Source organism: Eubalaena glacialis, chromosome 6 (assembly GCF_028564815.1).
Source record: "Eubalaena glacialis isolate mEubGla1 chromosome 6, mEubGla1.1.hap2.+ XY, whole genome shotgun sequence".
NCBI classification, from domain to species: Eukaryota; Metazoa; Chordata; class Mammalia; order Artiodactyla; family Balaenidae; genus Eubalaena; species Eubalaena glacialis.
In genome coordinates this window covers 27875411-27889322 of record NC_083721.1, presented here as the reverse complement: position 1 = coordinate 27889322, position 13912 = coordinate 27875411, and the positions used below count along the sequence as shown (strand labels likewise).

Below are 13912 nucleotides of genomic sequence, written 5' to 3'. Positions count from 1 at the left end.
ATGCATGTGATATCCAATATTCTTATTTTTGAAATTGTGTTACTATATACTTTTGTATAGTTTGTACAATTGTATTATGCATCTAAATAGCTGAATAACAAATAACAAAATTCAATTACTCCAAGTTCAACTTGTAAAATTGTGTAATTTTTTTTTTTTTATCTGAGGGTACCACCCTTTTAACATTGATGTAACTGAAGAACTTAGGGAGTCATAAACTGAAATTTTAGAAAAAGTACCTAAAACCTAGCAGAGGCATTCCTGGGGTCTCTTTCCATGCCCCAGTGGAGCAGTGGAAAACCCATATCAATCTATTGCCCACCTTGAAGCTTTTCTAGTACAGATGAAAATTTCATTTTTCTGGTGAATGAAGGAACTTCAGGAGTGATTGTGTCTACATCATGACATTTATTGAAGTAGACTAAATCAAGAATGGGGGCCATGATCTGTGGGCTGAGCAATCCTCACTCCCATGTAGGACAGTAATTCTTAGCCCCATCTGAGCATCAGAATCACCCTGGGGACCTTTCAGAATGCACGTGCCTTGGACCCATTCCTGGATATTCTGCTTCAGTAGGTCTCGAGTGGAGCCTTGGCATGTATATTTTGAAAAGACTCCCGGGTAGGTCCTGTGTACTTTGTGGATTAGAAATCACCAATCTAGGGTTTTCTTCTCACAGTCATGCTATGAGGGTCCCTAATATTTGGAGAGTTCTCTACTGGACAGAACGTTAAGAGACTCCATTCTTTAGGACAGTGACATACCACCCTATGATTTTCGGATGTAGACTAACCTAACTTGTCCTAGGTTTCTTCCCACATTTTTACTTATGATTAACGCTTTAATCACAAAAGCAAAGCCCTACATGTTTTGCCCATGTTTAAATAATATTTCAAAGAGAATTTCTTATAGTGTAAAATATCTCCAACTACTAATTTATTTTAAAAGATTCCTTTTTAGGTAATATAGATTAATAAATCCTGTATGCTTCTTTGAGAAATAATAACTTAGAGAAATATTTGCAAAAGGCACTGATAATGAAGGAAATAACAATAGGTATAAATAACAAATAAATGCATAATAGTTTTCCCTTATAGAACACCTTTATATCTAGTGTCTAACCCATTAGATTATAGGCATCCTGAAGCTCACATGTATTTTAATTAAAATGTGATTCATCCTTCTATATATTTAAAATAATATAGAAATGACCTATTTTTGAATTACTATTTCATTTTTATGTTATATGTACAAGGAAGAAATCATAGCCTTGCTTTTATTTATTCAATAAACATAAGAAAAACTTTATCGGGTAATTTTAAAATATAATTTCTGCCTTTATAATGCTACTGAAACTACTCCGCTACTATGAACACCTGATGAGGTTTAGTTGCAGATCCAAGGGGCACATGTAGTTCTTACTTTATTGGACTTCTTGATGCATTTGACTTGGACCACCATGCTGTTTGAAACTTTATTGACTTCTGTGACTCTCCCCATTCTTCTCCTTCTAATTTTTCACTATTCCTCCTCTCTATGTCCAGGAACACCATTATCTATCATTCTTGAATTTCTTCTCCCTACACTCTACATAGTGTTTCTAGGTGAGCAAACTGATTCTCATAATTTCAACTCTTACTAGTAGGAGTTTCCCCAATTTTTATCTCCAACGAAATGACTTTTCACCTGAGTCACATATTCACTGCCCTCTAGGTGGCTCTACCAGTATCTTAAATTTCAAAGCCACATCTCAGCATTTCCTCTTCAAATCTGCTGTAACTCTAACACCTGCTGTCCAAGGTGATGGCATCGGAATGAACCAGTTTCCAAGCTGAAATTTAAGTCACCTGTGACTCCTTCAACATCATCTCCCATACCTGACCTGACCCCTCCTAATATGGCCTTCTAAATATTTCTTTCTTTTTTTTTTTTTTGGCTGTGTCAAACAGCTTGTGGAATTTTAGTTCCCTGACCAGGGATTAAACCCAGGCCCTAAGCAGTGAGAGCGTGGAGTCCTAACCACTGGACTGCCAGGGAATTCTTAAATATTTCTTGAAACTTTCCTTCCTCTCCCTGTGTATTCCCACTGCTCTGGTTTAGGACTCTCATCATCCCTCTTTTGAACTGTTACAAAACCCTCTTAATTTGTTTCACCATTCCAATTCTTGCCTGAGCAATCTACAATTAAATAAAAATCTTAACATATTACCCCTCACATACACTGAAGGGCATCAACTATGTATAACAGGAATAGCAAATATGCCATCAATGCCATGACTCCGTTGCAACTATGGAAATTTTAGTAACTAAAATATTCAAATTTAATAAATCCTAATATTCATCCAGAATCCTTCTCAAAACAGAAACCAAGCCACCCAGTTATGTCATAAAAGCTTTGGCAATAAGAGTAAATTCACTTGCCATATTGATTAGGATAAACGCCTTTGTACAACACAAGTTCATCCATGATCTGGCGTTTGTCAAATTCTCCAATTTCATCTCCACCCACTCCCTGCCTCATATTCTATGTAACGCTTCAGTGATAGTCTTTTCTTTCTTAATCATACTGTTTCTTCTTTCTGGGCTTTTGCTTATGCTGACCTCTGTGTCTGGAGGCTTTCTCTTCACACCTCCAACCTTTTGCCAATTTCAATTCCAGTTAATTCTTACCTGTCCTTGTAGAGCCAGCCTAGTCCGTACCCTCGTCCTGACTCCAGTGAGAGATGATGACTCTAATCCGTGTTCCTGTAGTATCCTGTGCGTATTTCTATCACTGTCTGTCATTGCTCTTATTTTTCTTGATTATCATTTTTTCCAGTTATGTGTTTGTCCAGATGATAGGAGTCTTGAAACAGAAACGCAGTTTTATTATTACTCTTTGCAATCTGGGGACAACTTAAACAGTAACTAGCACATAATCAAACACTATATAAGATGAATTAATTAATTTTAAAAGTATTGCTGCAAATGGGGAAAAGTAGGTATATATAGGAGAGGTTTTCATCTTTTTTACAGCAAAAGTCATCAACTTCTGACATGTACTCTCCAGCCTCATACCGTCCACCCCAGTCCACATAATTAATTCATGTTGTCAAGTTGCTATAGGAATTAGAGTTTTAGACATCTGTCTAAATGTCAGAAACACTAAATACATTTTCCATAAAAATGTATATTTAAATGATCACTGCATTAATGACTTCAGAGAAAACAAACTTTTGTTTTTTTGCAAATTGCTTCTAAATATCTAAATTCTGGGGTTTTGTCATGAGTTATTATTATATATCATACATCTAAGTTATATATATTTCGTATTTATTTGTCTTTGTCCATATTTAAAAGAATACATATTGACTTGATTATCGGTGCAATGTAAGTACTATTTATTCATCTCATAAACATGCTTTGCCTTTATATGGTTGCAGAACATCTAATGGAAGTGTTTCAAGGTAGTTTTTATAACATAAGTCATACTACTTTTCTGGTCTTTTTAGTCATAAACTGAAGATATAACTTTGCATTCAGTGAAATTAGCTATAAGAGCTCTATATAGCCTGGAGAAAATTTCTATTAAAATCCATTTTAATATGGCAATAGATTTTTAGAGTCCTCAGTCAAAAACATTTGTTTTCTTGAATTTTACTTGTATGTTTCTTTTGTAAAACTAAACAGAAATGATTATATGCTGATATAGTATTTCCATATTGTCTGAGTCTAAATTCTTGATCAAGGTGTGTGTGTGTGCACATTGTAAAGAACGTGAGAAGAAAGAGAGGAAAAAAAGGGTCAGTTTCAAAATACAAATGCTGTGTAATTTGATCCAATAATACATGAGCTTTCAAGCTGGAACTTAGGTGAACTGGATCTCATATTTTACAGGGAATGTTTTGAGAATCATGAGACAGCTATATGAAATATTTCCACTTGATTCACCAAGACATCAGTAAATAGTACAAAGTAGTTTTCTCTTTGGTGTCTGAATATTATCTGGTGACTCCTAGATTTGGAATGTGTTGAAATAAAATTGTTTGTCTTAAAATATGAGACAATATGTGCACTGGCCAGTTCACAGAGATGAATGGGAGGCTCTCCAGACATATCATAAAAAATTGCAGGGAAAAATATCTGTATGACAAATAGAAATAGTTCCCTTTTTATCCTTGTTTCAAGTTAGCTAGGCAAACCAACTTCATTTGCAGGAAAATGGAGAAGGAAAATCTGGCCAAGGAAACGACTGATTCTGGGCTTTCATAAGTATGTGTTTCTATGTGTGGGAGTACAGATAGGAATCATTTCCTCTGAATGATGTTGTAGCCCAATTCATTCATTCCCTAGTGTTTCCTGAGCACTTACTACATGCCAGGGATGATAAGCAAAACAAAGAATTGACCCCACCTCACAGAGCTTACAGTTTAGTGGCAGAGAGAGGCAGATTATTCAATATTCACACAAACAAAAGGAAAATGTTAACTGTCAGAATTGCTGAGAAGGAGTGCAGAGGAATAAACAGGGTAGTCGGGGAAGCCTGTCTGAGGAAGTAACACATCAGTTGACATTTGGAGGACAGATAAATGTTAACTGGGCAAACAGAAAGGGAAGGGAGCTATGCAATATCTTTGTTATGAAGACACACATTCTTATAAAAGTTACAAGCCACACATAGAAAGCACACCCACTGACCTCAGACTGTTATTGGTATCTGAGGTGGTATGGAGGGGAAATGAAATATGTTGGGTAGACCTTCGGCTACAATAAGATATTTATTTAGCTTACATTCTAAACAGGGGAACAGATAATAAACATTTTAGCAAATAAATATATGTTAGGTAGTAATAAATGCTATGAAAGATGAAGCAAAACAGGAAGATGGAACAGTTAGGGAGGGATGCCATTTCAGATTGGGTGGTAAGGGAAGACTTTTCTTAGCAGATCCCTGAATGAAGAGAGATAGTGAGCTATGCCCTGTTTTATTAATTTCAAGAGCTAGATAAAAAGATGACTTTGGCAAAATGGTAATGCCTATTTAATCTGCGTTGGAGATTTAGAGCCTGTTTTATAATTCTTGATAATTCTGCACGTTTGTATTTTGAAGTATTAAAAACGTCATTATATAACGTATATGTTTTTAGTCTGTGAGAGGGAGGCGGGTGTCTGCAAGGTCCTGGAAGAATCTAGGTTAGCACCAACAGTATGGTAGGAGTTTCATGTGCGACAAGCCTGGAGAAGTGGGTGGGTGCTAAACCAGCAGGCCCTTGTAGACTCTGCTGAGAATGTCGGTTTTTATTCTAAGACCAATGGGAAGACATTGAAGCCTGAGTAGGAGTAACAAGATTGGATCTATGTTTTGAAGAATTTAAGAATTTCCATTTAGTCAAGAAATTTTAAACTGGCATCTACCATTTGCTAGGTATGGGGAGAATAGTGGTGATAGGTCTTTATACTTAAAGAACTTGAAGTATAGACACGGGTGGAATTTTTGCTGTCATCTGTAGATGAACTCACTGGCTAGATGGTTTGAGATCTCCCAGTAAACTGCATGTTTTGCACCTTCAGCAACCTGCGTGTTACCATCTTTGACAAAGGTTGGGCAATCACCTTGATTTCAATGGCTTTGAGAATTTTGGTAACTCACTAATTCATTTATTGTGGAGAAAAAATTTGTTTGTGTGTAATCAAGTATCTTCCTATATGCCGTTTTACCAGTTTTCTGTTGTATCCGTGCAATGTTTATGATCCTTTTCTAAATTGGAGGTTTCAAATATTTCAAGATTAAGAAGTCCTGGGCAAAGGACAGAAGAACCATGTGAGGGGCATGTTCCTTGCTAAAACAAATATATATGTATATGTACAGCTGATTCACTTTGTTATACAGCAGAAACTAACACACCATTGTAAAGCAATTATACTCCAATAAAGATGTTAAAAAAAAAATCACCCCTTTGGAGTGTCATTTGAGGATTGGAACTTTACAGATTTTGCCAAAAAGGGGATTTAAAATTCACGTATCAGTGAAGAATAAACTTTTAGTATTTTGGAGATAGGGTATGTCTTCTGTCTAAGGAACATACTCTAAGTGATTCACTACTACTGAAGACCTGGAAGAAGTGATAAAGGTGAACTCTTGATGAAAATATATGAGTATATGGAAGGATGCCAAACAATTCCAAAAATTGGTTTAAGATCTTTTGAGCACTTGCCTCTGACTTTGGTATTTCCCAATGATTTACATCATTCCTCTGGTGTTTTATTATTTTCCACAAAAGTTAACTAATACACCTCTCAAGACAAATGAGCTTCGTTGTTTGCCACGGAGCTCATGTTGGTGTTAGTCAAACTTGGTCCTTGATCCATTCTCTTTAGTTGTGTACAAAACAGGGCTACCAAGTTACTCCATCGTCTCAAGTGATTTATTGACTAAGCCATAAATTTATTGGCAACTAAGATTTTAGCTAAGTAACTCAAATTGACACCATATAGAATAAGCTACCTTATATTCATCATAAAACAAGAGCAGTTTCTTTCTGGAACTTGGGAGACTATTAAATCTTAATCTTTGGAACATCTAAAATTCAGTTGTCATACTATGAAAAAAATAATTGTGCCCAGACTATAATATCTATAGATGAATTCTGAGGAAAAAAAAATGTATAGCTAATAATGACATTTGCTTTTAAGATAATCATGGGTAATATAAACAATTAACTGAATCATACATATTTTTATGCAAATGCCAAAGCATTGGTGGAATTGCATCGTCTGACATATAACTTTTTATGTTGCCAAATTAGAATTGATTAAATTGATTTGTTTGAATGTGGCCAGGGAACAAAATGAAGGGTAAAATAAGCTTATTTATGAAAGAGAATGAGAATGCTAAAATCAGAAAATGAGGGAACTTGATTTTCAATTCTTTTATATTTGTTACTACATAGGTTCAACCTCAAGGAAAAAAAAAAAAAACAGAATTGCCTCTCCAGTTTGGAAAGCCTTTGCCTCACTTTTCTAACTCAAAGTTTAAAGCGGTATGATACAGTAGAAAAACAAACGGATTCAGAGTCTGCTAACTTAAGATTTAGTGCCATCTTTCTCAGTAGCAATTAGATGAAGTTACATAAGGATCATATAACTGTTTTGTCTTCACTTTCCTGAATAACACCTACTTCATAACTTTTGTAAGAGTGGCAGTAAGTAATTAGAGAACATGCTTTAAAGAATTTTAACATATGGCAGAAACATAAAGCATTAAAGTTATTATACTAGATATTAAAGATTGAGAGAGTTGACCTGATGGTTGATGGAGCCTTATGTTTCATCTCCAGAGGGTCAGTAAGGTGGGGCTGCAGGAACTGGGCTTTGGAGCGACAGGGACCCAGATCAAAACCCTGCCTTTGCCCCTTGCAGTCTTTCCGAGGTTAGGAAGTCATTTAATCCTCTTAAGTATCCATTTCCTTATCCATAAATGGAAATAATAATTATGAGTTTTAACTAATATGTGTGAATGACCTAGGATGGTGTCCAAAGCTAAATGAAGCTCATTAATTTCCTTTCTGGTGCATTTTCTTTAATCACTGTGTTCTTTTCAGATATTTATCTATAATATTTTTGCAATCAATTATGTGTTGCAAAAATTTGAAAAGTGTATTTGTTATCCCATTTTACAGCAAGATCACATGGTGACATGAAGGAAAATCTCAGGCCCAAACGTTTCTAATACCATAATAGCTAGGTGATAGCTGATAGCCTCCAGGAGTCAGTGTGATTTCTTCTTTTTGTTCTTTTCCTTCCTGATCTTCCTAATCTTCTCACCTGATCTAAAATCTTAACACCAGCTCCTCACTTTCCCATTTCCCTGCTTTCTTTATCTTCATAGCATTTATAGCCATCTGTTATATTCCATATTTATGTATAAATTAGTTTATTATTTTGGGTAGTATATAAACTCTGTGTGAACAGGAATTTATTATTTTGGATGTAACCTTCCCTTAATTAAAATTACTAATTATTTTGTATTTCCCAAAATAAAAGTTGGGATATTTTAGGAATAAAATACTGTGCATTTAATTTATTGCACAAGAAAATACATTTAAAGAGAGTGTGTATGTCCTTTTAATAAATGATATTAAACTTACTTTGTCATGTATATAATAAGTATAGCTAAAAATTATGCATCCTAGAACTGTGTGATTTTTTAAATACAGCACATTTTCCGTGCATGGAGATTTTTACTGCAGAAAGGTATCCAACATGACAATCTGACAATCTGTCATTGGGATGGCACCACTGCTTTTCCCAGATCAATTGACAAGACCTCAGCCGGGTTCTTACAGGTTACTTAAGAATACTTCTAGAGCCATCCTTGGCCATGAAGTTACTGTTGGAACTATTCTTAAACCATGCTATCACCATGCAAGGAAGCTGCAGGTTTTGAAAAGTCAGGAGTGGGCTTATAATGATTTAGACCTTCTTACTGTTAGGGAGTGAAGGTGGTTATAATACTATAAAAGCACTGGGCCTTACACCCTTTTGTGAGAAGGATCTGTGAGCCATTAATTAAACCACAACTTCTTGATATTATTAAAGAGACCAAACCCAAGAGACTAACGATAACCCTCACCCTACTGTGGACTTGGATTCAACGTGTAGAATTGGGTTATTCCAATTATAGTGTATAGAAGAGAAAATAAGTCGTGTAACAGGCTAGGCAGAAACAATACATTTATTTCTTATGAACAAAAATTTATGCTTTACAAATAATGTCAGAAATTTAATATTTTAAAATGGAGATTTATTTTTTAATCTTGTGTTATTCTTCTATGTTGACCATATAGAAGAACAGGGGTTTTCAAGTAAAAATATACTACTAGTAGACATCATATAATATGAAGAGGAGCTGGAAGTGAACCTCAAAGCTCAAAATGTGAATGCTTTCATGCCCACTATTCCTAAATAATAATTATTATTAAATAATTATTATTAATTATTGTAAATATTGTAGTGTACATCTTAATTCATCTATATGTCTGTAAAATAAGAAGACTTATCTAGACAATCAAAAAGCTTTTAACTCAGTTGACTTACAGGTAATACTGTACTATCAAATTCTATTTTAATAAATATGTGAAGTATAATTCTCTATATGTTCATTATAAGAAGCATGCGTATTTTGTGTAAGAGGTGTAAAGTGTACACATTATAAAGTTGGTTGTTCCTATGTACTTTTTTAGAAATGCTAAGGTCTAAATTTGCTCTTCTTCAAATGCATTGAGCAACTTTCTTTGTGGAATATACATTTGTGACATCTTATTCTAATGAAAGAACTAAACCCTTTGGGAATGAAAGCTTAGATAATATTTTATACAATATTTTAAATTCTCTTGGTTGTTCAAACTGCATTTTTCTAAAACAGGATATCTTTTAAGTGTTTTTGGTAGCATCTTTAATAAGCAGTAGTCTCCTCAGTGGAAGAGGAGAGCAGAGAACAAGAGAGTTTCTAATTAACTTTGTATTAAAAATAGTAATTTGACATTTACTTCTTAGTCCTTCTCCAACTGTCTACAAAATCTTGCCTTGCACACTATGGTAATCTTGCCTTAAATTGGCAGTGATTTGTACCATGTATGTCACTTTGAAACTTGTATTCATGTTTATTTACCATAACCCTGATATTAGAGATATTTTAAAAGCCAAAACTCTAATCTCTAGTCAAGGATATTTGAGAACATAAAATACCTAATGGATTAGAAGGATGTATTTCAGTGTTTAACCATATTTGCTTGTGTACAATATAATTGTGTCCATCCACAATACTGTGTGTGTATTTATATTTATATATCTGTAAGAGTGCTGAACTATAATCGTATAGCTTCTTATAGAAAAATGTAGAAACATTTTATACTTTAACGATTACTGAAATTTCAAAGACCATATTTCCTTGTAATTCCTTCTGTGACTTTATTTCTCTTAAATATGTTTGGGTTAAGTTGCTTAAACTTTGGCTCACAAAAAAAATTTTTTTCTCAGAATTCTTTCTACATGATTTAAGCAGAATTGAAAAACTGGAGCAATAAAATCCAACAAATACATCTTATTACTTAATAATGCTTTATCTTCTTAGGGACACTAGCTGCTTTGGCTAGATACACTTCAAACTCTCCAAATGTTTAAATTTCACATTTTGGAAACACTTTTTATTTAATGTGTTTTTTCTATCCGATATAACTTTTAAACTTATGACACTCATCCTTTGACATTCTGCAAAAGAAACATGAATTAATTATTGAGTTTGTCCAGCAAGGGGAGCGGCATCTTACACTGATACTGTGAGCTTCCAGCAGGGCACACACAAGCTGTGCCTGAGATTATAGCACAAGAAAACATCCCAACAGCTATTGCATTGCCGCTTGCTCAATTCCCAGTCTCTTGAAATTCTAGGCCTTGATAGTGCAGGGGCGGACTCTATGCTTATGTAATGTTGACTTTGTTATTGCGCTTTCTGAAAACATAGAGGTCACTGTTAATAGCAATGCGAACTGGGCCAGGGGTTGCAGTCCGTCTTTTGAAAGCATTTACAGGAAATGGTTTAATAAACCATTGTTATTGTTACAAAAATTATATTTTATTAATTAAGAATCACAAATGATTGTAAATATATAAGTATTTTTTTTAATGAAGTCTAGCTGGAAAGCAGATGATTTCATTACTGCCTACAATAATACAGATCAGCCTAGAAAGGGGAAGCATTTGTTAAAGAGCAGTGTTAGACTTTCTTTGAAAGCTGCCCAGAAAACAGATTTTATGTGAAGTAACTACTGTGCGGTTTCTCTCATACCCTGCTTGTAGTGTTAATGACTGCTTTTGTCAGCTTTGTAGCTCTTGCTTTTTTCCTTGATTTTTTTTTTTTTTTCCTACTTTCTCTCACTGATTTGTAAGCAGTTTAAGACTAGAACCCTGTCATTTAACTCTTTGGTACAGTGGTTCTCCGTATCCACGGGTCTGCATCCATGGATTCAACCAACCGTGGTTGGGAAAGTAGTCAAAAAAAAAGAAAAATTCTAGAAAGTTCCAAAAAGCAAAACTTGAATTTCCTATGCAGACAACTATTTATGTAGCATTTACATTGTATTTACAACTATTTACATAGCATTTACATTGTATTAGGTATTCTAATGATCTAGAGATGATTTAAAGTATACGGAAGGAGAGAAATAGGTGAGGGAGATTAAGAGGTACAGACTTCCGGATACAAAATAAATGAGTCACAGGTATAAAATGGACTGTGGGGGGAATATAGTCAATAATTATGTAATATCTTTGTACGGTGACAGATGATAGCTAGACTTATCATGGTGATCATTTTGAAATGTATAGACATATCAAATCACTTTGCTGTGTACCAGGAACTAGTGTAGTGCTGTAGGTCAATTATACTTCAAAACAAACAAGCAAACAAACTCATAGAAAAAGAGATCAGATTTATGGTTACCAGAGGTGGGGGGTTTAGGGAGGGGAAATTAGAGGAAGGCAGTCAAAAGGTCAAACTTCCAGTTATAAGATAAATAAGTACTAGGGATGTAATGTACAACCTGATAAATATAATTAACACTGCTGTATGTTATATATGCAAGTTATTAAGAGAGTAAATCCTAAGAGTTCTCATCACAAGGAAAAAAAATTTTTTTCTATTTTTTTATTTTTGTGTCTATATAAAATGATGGCTGTTCACTAAACATATTGTGGAAATCATTTCATAATGTACATAAATCAAATCATTATGCTGTATACCTTAAACTTATGTAGTGCTATATGTCAATTATATCTCAGTAAACAGGAAGGAAAAATTTAAAGTATATAGGAGGATGTGTATGTGTTATATGCAAATACTGCACCATTTTATATAAGGGACTTGAGCATGCAGGGATTTGGGTATCCATGGGGAAGGGGTAGAACCTATCCCCTGTAGATACCAAGGGAGGACTGTATCTCCCTTCACCAAGGAATGGAGTTTTGAATGAGGTAGATACAATAAATGTTGATGCTATAGGTCATTTATGCAGGTAGAAGTATGAAGCTTCATCAAGAAGATGGAACTTATCCAGAGCAGAATACACAATTCCACTCCCTCTACTCCTTTCCAATCTTGGAAGTTACAAAGAATTATGTAACTTAATGCTGTGGGATAACGATGGGGCTGGGAGATGGAAATTCTACCCTTAGTTCTGCCATGAGCTAGCTATGGGATCTTGCTTTGTTTGCAAAGTGAAGATGTTGGACCAGTTGATTTTTAAATTACCTCCTAGTTCTAAGATTAATTCTTTTCTAATGAAGAGCACTAGAATATCCTTACAGTAATTCCCTATGCCAGGTAATAACTCTCTTAAAACTCTGGAACATAGGACTTGATTTCACTCCAAGCTGAAATCTTGTGATCATATCCACAAAATGGACTACAATTTTAGTACCTGTATTTTTAATGATATAAAAAGATGTTATTAAATCTAGAAGTGTTTGTAAATTTTTTTGTTGTTTTTAGGTTGTTGTTTTGCTTCATTTTAGTAATATGGCATGACTTTACATTTTTCTTTTCACCTTTACCAACTGTCAATAGTAAAATTTCTAAATTGGCTAATAGTTGTGAACAACAAGAGTCTTAATCACAATGTCCACGTACTACAGACAGCAGAAAGTGCTCAATCCACATATATATTTTATTCTAATACTTGTGTGCCCTTCAGTGTTGCCAGAATCATTTGTGGATGGAACAATTGATGCCTTGCCATGGTAAATACACTAACCCCCAGCAAACAGACCACTAACGCTTAATGTTAATAATAATGGTAAAACAATCCTGCTATTTTATTATCCTCAATGTCATCTATTTTCCATCTGTTTATTAGGGTATCCTTGAAGGTTAATCAGAGAACCACTCACGTGCCTCAAGGTAGGAAAAAGAACCCTTTTTTTGGTTATAGAATATGTTGTATTTGTTTTAGCTATGTTTTAATACTTCACCCCCCTTGTTAGATATAGATAGAATTGATGTTGCTTATTCTGAAAACCTGAAAAATGTTACGTCTACTTACCTGTTAAACTTGAAATCATCCAACAAATAGTGTTTAGTCATCAGTTTGAATTTTTCTTCCATACTATTACATATTACTACAGTTTATTATATCTTTTAGAGTTTATGTTTTACTGCAGATAGAATTTATTCATTATTTTACATTTTTATATTACCTTTTTCATAATTTTAGGGTAGTTTGACATTACCATATACTATTTCCATATATCAGGAAGATAATTATATAATATATATACTTAGGTATACTAAGATATGCAATATATTGTTAGAAACTGAGATTCTCTAGCCTACCATAATTTCATAGCTTTCTTATTATTTTCAAACAGTAATTTTTGAAGAAACAACCAAAGCAACCATAAGTATAATTAGCTATCGTGATTTAGTAAAATAAATGTTAATTTGGAAGAATTTACTTCAGTATTAGCTTTTCTTAATGAGAGTGCCAGAAAATGTGGCCCTTTTCTTGGCTAGGATGGATGTGAAGATAAATTTAGAATTTCTAGTCTAGTAAATACTTCTCTGATAATAGCTTAATTGTAGCTATTTCAAACCAAATTGTTTAATTGTGATAAATCATATGCAAATTGTTCAGATGTAGGTCAACCTCTCACTCCTTCATTCTAGCACCTCTTTTCTAATTCAAGACAAACCGCTCAATGCCTAAAAGAGGCAGAATGGTACAGATTAAAAACATAAGACAAAAACAAAACAATAATAACATAAAAATCAATAGTGGGCTAGGAGCCACAAAGATGGCAAGGCAGGTTGCATCTATTTTACCTTAGCTGATGATCTCTTATGCTGTGTTTGTACACTATCATTTGCTCACTGCTCAT

General features: G+C 34.1%; 1 long non-coding RNA gene across 2 annotated transcripts in view; it reads left to right on the top strand.

The window, feature by feature from the left end:
* Positions 1-13912, top strand: part of LOC133093209 (uncharacterized) — a 214930-nt gene that overhangs the window by 63213 nt on the left and 137805 nt on the right. For both annotated transcript variants that reach the window (XR_009701250.1, XR_009701249.1), the window contains exon 2: positions 12892-12935. This is a non-coding gene — a long non-coding RNA (uncharacterized LOC133093209). The remainder of the gene's footprint in view (positions 1-12891; positions 12936-13912) is intronic.